The following is a 6,000-nucleotide window of genomic DNA, read 5'->3' on the forward strand; positions in this document are numbered from 1 at the left end:
CCTAATGCTTTACCTGTTACCTTTCTGAGTGAGAAAGAATCAAAATTCTAAAACCACTCAGTAGTGTATCTTTCCTTCAAGCACTGCCAGCTTCCATAGGACACAGTTTCTAAAGCCCTGTGTTGTGAAATCATCCTAAAAATGGGAAGGCAGGACAGACTGATGTGACTGACCATGATCTCAACTAGAAGGTTCCTTAGCACTGCTGTCAGCCCCACTTCAAATGCAGAAGTCAGAACCAAAACCAACAATAATCATGAAATCATTACTGACCACACAACTTCAGCAAGCACAAATGCAAATGTGAAATAGGAGCAATGACCCAGCAATGAGACCAACGAGGTTAAGAGGAACAAAAGAATCACAGCTCCACTGAAAACTGGTTCTAGACTCTCATTTTCTCCCAAACTAAATGTAACTTATATCTTTGTTCAGGTTAAGAAAATATTTTTTTGAAATATACTTCTCATTAACCAGCTGAGATTAATTCCATCAAATAATATTTCAATAGCAGGGACCTTTTAAAACACAGAACAGTTTGACATCATCCTGTTGCTGTTCCTTCTCCCCTCTGCTTTTTCTTTAAATACAGACTCTGGTGGCATATGCAAGAGAATTCTTATTTTTGCAGTGCAATATGATGCTGTAGTACAAGTACTGGCAGGAAACTCTTTAGCACAGGGACTCTGGGCTGGGATCAAGTCAATAGCCAAGATCTAGCAGAGAAGCAAAAAATGTAACTAAACTACAGCACTGTAAAATTATCCCACTCTACAGTTCTCACTTTTTTCTCCACTGATTGTTCCAGTGTAAACTATTTCATGTTACTGCTGGGCTCAACTGAAATCAAAACTAGAACACTGAAACATTCCTGATCCCATCAGATGAAAGAATACCAGCCAGTGTCCAAAGAGCAGCAATATCTAATACATCCCAACATCTTGCCTTTCACACCAGCTCTCATCTACCTGCCCTTCTGCTCAGAAGTCAGGTTTGCCAGATATTAGGAATTAATTTCTCCAAACCAGCATGTTTGTGAGATAATAACTGGGCAAACAGGTTAAAGATTAGGTTTAAAACAGGGATACACTTCAAAAAGAAATTGTAGAAACAGTGTAGGTGGGTGGAAGTTAGCAACCAAAAAATAATATTGCAAAAAATACTGGAAAAAGGTAGAAAGAAAAAAAGTAAAATCCAGGAAGGAAAGATAGAGGATTTTTTACCCTTTGGAATGAGTTAGTATAGGAAAAGATGCAACAAGAAATAGTTTCAAAATGTTTAGCTTGATCTTAAACTTTAAATGGAAAAGAAGGTCAGGGTAAGCCAGCATTTCATCAATTTCACACAATTTCATAAAAGATACAATGGCATGAGGAATTTTACAAAGCTTATGGAAATTGATACTGCTTTGTGAGCGGTTCTCAAGATGTTCAAGTGCTCACTCTGTTTTTTTTTTTTAAATTACAACAAAAGCTAGCAACAATATTGCTACAGAATATTTTAGAGCACACATATAAAGAAGAACTGGACAAGGAAAAACAGCCACCAGCATTAACTGAAATTATCTGCCAAAGCAACACCTACAGATGTATTTTTTAATACAAGTTACATTTCTTCTATTTCATATCCTTATGCAAAACAGTACAGAAATATAAACTATGCAACAAAGTGTACAGTGTTACACTGAAGTTGCTTTAATAAGCAAGACACTGTGCCCCAGATCTAGAAGAAAAACACTTCTTCCAAACAGAAAGGCTATTTCAGACTAGCCTCACTGTTTGAGATATCAAAATGCTAAAAATGCTGCTGTGACACCACTTGAGCACTCAAAACAAGTCAGATATGATTTCTTAGACACTGCATAAAATACATTCCACTGAGAGCTTGCATTCATTAGGATTCTGCTGAAAATTAATCCAAATCACAGCACTTAATTCACGTGCTGGAAACTCACCACAGTAAATCAGGGCAAACACTCATTAACAGCTTTAGATGAGTGAAATCAAACCAAAAGATCAGACTTATGTGTTAAACCACTTCACCCCAAAACCACTAAGTTTAAAATCTGCTGGAAGTACATCACTGTTGCACACAGAGGAATCACCAGGTGAAGTCCTTAGCAAGACACCAGAGGAGCTCAAAAGATTTTAGATAATTTCTAAAGAGCTCCTCACCCTCAACATGGACAATGCCATGAAAAAGTGCCACGGAGAACGGCCTTCTCCCTGCATCAGCAAACATTTTGTTAAACTCTGAATACTTTCCAACAAATGGGAGGGGCTGCTATCCTTGGGAGAAAAGCAGCTCCAGGCAGCAGAGAGGAGCTGATACCTGTGCAGGTGCTGTGCAGGAACCATCTCCAGCTACCCTGGGCAGGCAGGGGAGCTCTCAGCACCTCAGCTGGAAACACCAGTCCTGTGCTCACCCAGCTCTAAGCTTTGATTATTCACAGGCAGGCACCAACCCTTCTGCTACTCCAGAAACATCAAGTAACTCAAGCCAGGAAAGCCAAGGGCTAGAATTAGCTGTTGATCAGGGTAATGGGAAGGATTCCCAGAGCTGGCACAGCTGAAACTCAGGGAGAAGAACTCTGCTACTGCTGCCATGCATTACACTGCACTCACTTTTCACTCAAAAGCAGCAGATTAGGATGAAAAGTTGTCTTTGGAATCAAGCAAACATAACCCTCCAGTATTCTCCTTGAAATGACAACTTTCACCACACCATTGTTAGACCTTAAAATTGTGAACATTACAATAATAATTAAATATATTTTTCCACACATGCACTTTCAGTATTTCCACTGACACAGATTTGCCACAGTTCAAGATCAAAAAGAAATTACAAGACAAATCTTAACTCTTTTATTTTCCCCCTATTTTTTCCTACTAGCATTTATCACTGACCATATCACTTTGTTGTAAAAGCAGATATTACACTTCACAGATATTACAGTTCACACCAGGAAAAAAATCTTTCACCATGAAAACAGCAAAGTGAGGGAAATATAAAAAACAATATTTTCTTTTTTGCAATACCAATTAATCAGGAAGAAGAAAGAATTCCAGTTTCCATCCCAGAGGCCAAGAAAAAGTATATGGAAGATTTCTTTCAGATAACATCACAACCAGAAAAGTTAGTTTTTCAATATTCTGACTCACACTAGCATTTTACTGGGAGTCTCACAACTATGGTCTCTTATCTTCCATGGGACCAACATGCAGCTCTGTTACTATTTTCCTCTTCTACTGAGACTAAATTTAGTCACAAATAAATCATCCCTTAACTGTACAAGATGGTGATAACCACAAGGAACAATGTCCAGCTGTGGATGTATTAAATGTACTAACCCTCTTCCCCTGGCAAATTCTCCTGTTTCAAAAAACTTTGTTTTTTCTGCCATTATAGGAACTCTTACCACCCAGGATTACAAAAAAACAAACAAAAAAGACACTCAGCATAAAGAGCTTAAAAAAAACCCCAGTTTTTTTGTTTTGGTTTAGCACTGGTTTTGCACATTTTTCCTCAAGATAGCTTGCAGAACTTCACAATTATGAAACAAAATTCTCTTGTTCACTGTTCATTAATAGAACAAAAACTTCAAAGAGCATCCTATATGCAAACCTATTAAAAAAATTTTAAAGTATCACATCAGCCCAAGCAAAAACTTTATGTGTATATTTATATATATTTAAATTGGTAGAACACCTTTGCAGGCACAAAGACCTGACCTGCTTTCACATAAATTGAAAATGCTATCTAATGATTAAGGAAAAACTTGTAAGAAAGACTATCAGAAAAAGAACAGGCAAGAATTACTGAATATTGCAGCAAAAGTTTTAGAAAAGGAACGTTATGTTTAGGTATGAACACATTTTCTGAACAAAAATTTTAAAGCAGCTAACAGCACACCCTGCTCGAAGTGCCAGCTAAGGAAAATGTCTTCTCAGGTCACAGGTGACTGTCCAAAAACACTCAGAGACAGACACCATTAACATGGAAAACGTTTATAATCTGGCAGCAGACATTTAAATGTACTGCAGTGCAACCTGTAGCAACTAAAATCCACCTGTTTCATTACAACAACCTAGTCCTAGGCAGTGAAAAGCAATGGAGAGCCCAGCTTCCCTCAGAAAATGCCAGGATCAGGACCTGGCATGCTAAAAAACCAGTAAAAAGCCACCTGCACAGCTTCATGGAGATTTACTTGCAAGGCAGTTGTGGCATGAGAGAGGGCAGGAACAGGAACATGAATCTTTTCAAAAGGTCTAGTGGTTTCAATAAAAGCTATATTGGGACATAGTAGAAATGTAAGAAATTCTGGAGGGATCACTTGAATATCAAACTTCAGCATGAAGAATCCAGTAAAATGAGATGTGTTTAGCAGTGGTGTCACACTCAGCCCCTACACCTATTATTTTATGTGAACCAGAGGGTCAGAGGGCAGGTGTTCCTGCCTGCAGCTGACAGAACACAGAAGATTCATTAAAAAAAAAAAGTTCTGTTACCTTCTGGAAAATCTCTCTGTCACATAAACTAATAATGCCTTTCATGTCTCCCACTACTCCAAGACAAACTCTAATAGCACATTAGCTACCTCTAGGTAAGCAAGCAACCAAATACACACAAACATGCTGCAGAAATCCAGGGAAAACCCAGCCCATGTTTTTCAAAACAAAAAGAATTTCAGAGTAACTCCTGCAGCCTTCAGCAAGCCCTGTGAATTTCTTTGCTGCAATTTCTGTTCAGGACTGACACCAGCTGACAAACTGCAACATCTATGGAGATAATTCCTTAAGAGCATCACTGCCTGATGGTCAGGAGTGGGGCAGTGGGATCACAGCCCAGGGATCCCTCTGGAGCCTCTCAGCAGCAGAGTGGAAGCCACATATCCAACTCCAGAACCCAGAATTCCCTTGCCACACTGATTCCTGGGTGCACAAGGAAAGCTTTGAATGTCAGTTTTATAATAAAAGCAAAGTCAGCCTTTTCAAGAGGCATCTTAATCTGATAGAGGACTGTAGCAGACACATTAGACTTCATTAACAGAGGTAGTAATTGTTCCCATTTACATAATTCACACCCGAATAGTTAATGGCAAGTAACTATGTCTAGATTACACACTAGGACAGACTGCAGAGTAGATAGAACAGAGGGGAGGGCAGGTAGAAAAGATGGCATTCCAAACAAAGAAAAGCTCACATTCCAATAAAACCCTGCCAGGAGTACAAACAGTGGGTATAATGAGAGAATTACTTTACACAAAAAATGTGAAGCCCGTGTCTTTTAGGGTTATTTTGTAGATTTTAGGTTTGCCTAGTTTTGCCAGGTAAGAAGGCTCACTACTTTTCACATTAAATTAATTACTACTACACATTAAAAGGGCAGAAGCAAGTTTACTTTGGAAACAGCAAGCCAGCCAATGAAGGACACAAGGCACTGAACCCATGGAATTCAGGGTTGTTTATCAAAATATCCTTGTGGCCTTGACAGCAAGAAAGCAATAAAGATGAATGAAATTAAGACAGAAATAAGACCAAAAAAGTAACTGTTCATATTAGAATTGTCTCTCATTCCTAAAGAGCACATAAATAAATGCTGAAGCACTGCCATCTGTTTATATCCAATCCTTTTTAAAAGCTGGGGGGGATGGTGGTGGTGGTGCTTGTTTTATATTTTTTATATTAAATTCACCTACTTCCACATCTGCCAGGTTCACTGGCTGTACCAGAGCCTTTGTTCTGTCTCACCCAACACAAGATGTGAATTGATACACTCTCCCCCACACATACAGACAGAGAAATGTTCCCAGAAAAGCATCTCAGAAATCCCCAAAAATCTTCAGGTGAACTTTGACATATTAAAAAAGTATGTTTTGTAAAAGGCAGGTCATCAACCCTGACCAAACAGTTTCAAGGAAAAAAAACCAGCATTCATTTGTCAAGGGAGCGTTTTATTTCTAAACAGGAAGTGACACTCCTGTTAAACACTTCTTACATC

This window comes from Geospiza fortis, unplaced genomic scaffold (genome assembly GCF_000277835.1).
Source record: "Geospiza fortis unplaced genomic scaffold, GeoFor_1.0 scaffold10, whole genome shotgun sequence".
In the NCBI taxonomy this organism is placed as follows: domain Eukaryota; kingdom Metazoa; phylum Chordata; class Aves; order Passeriformes; family Thraupidae; genus Geospiza; species Geospiza fortis.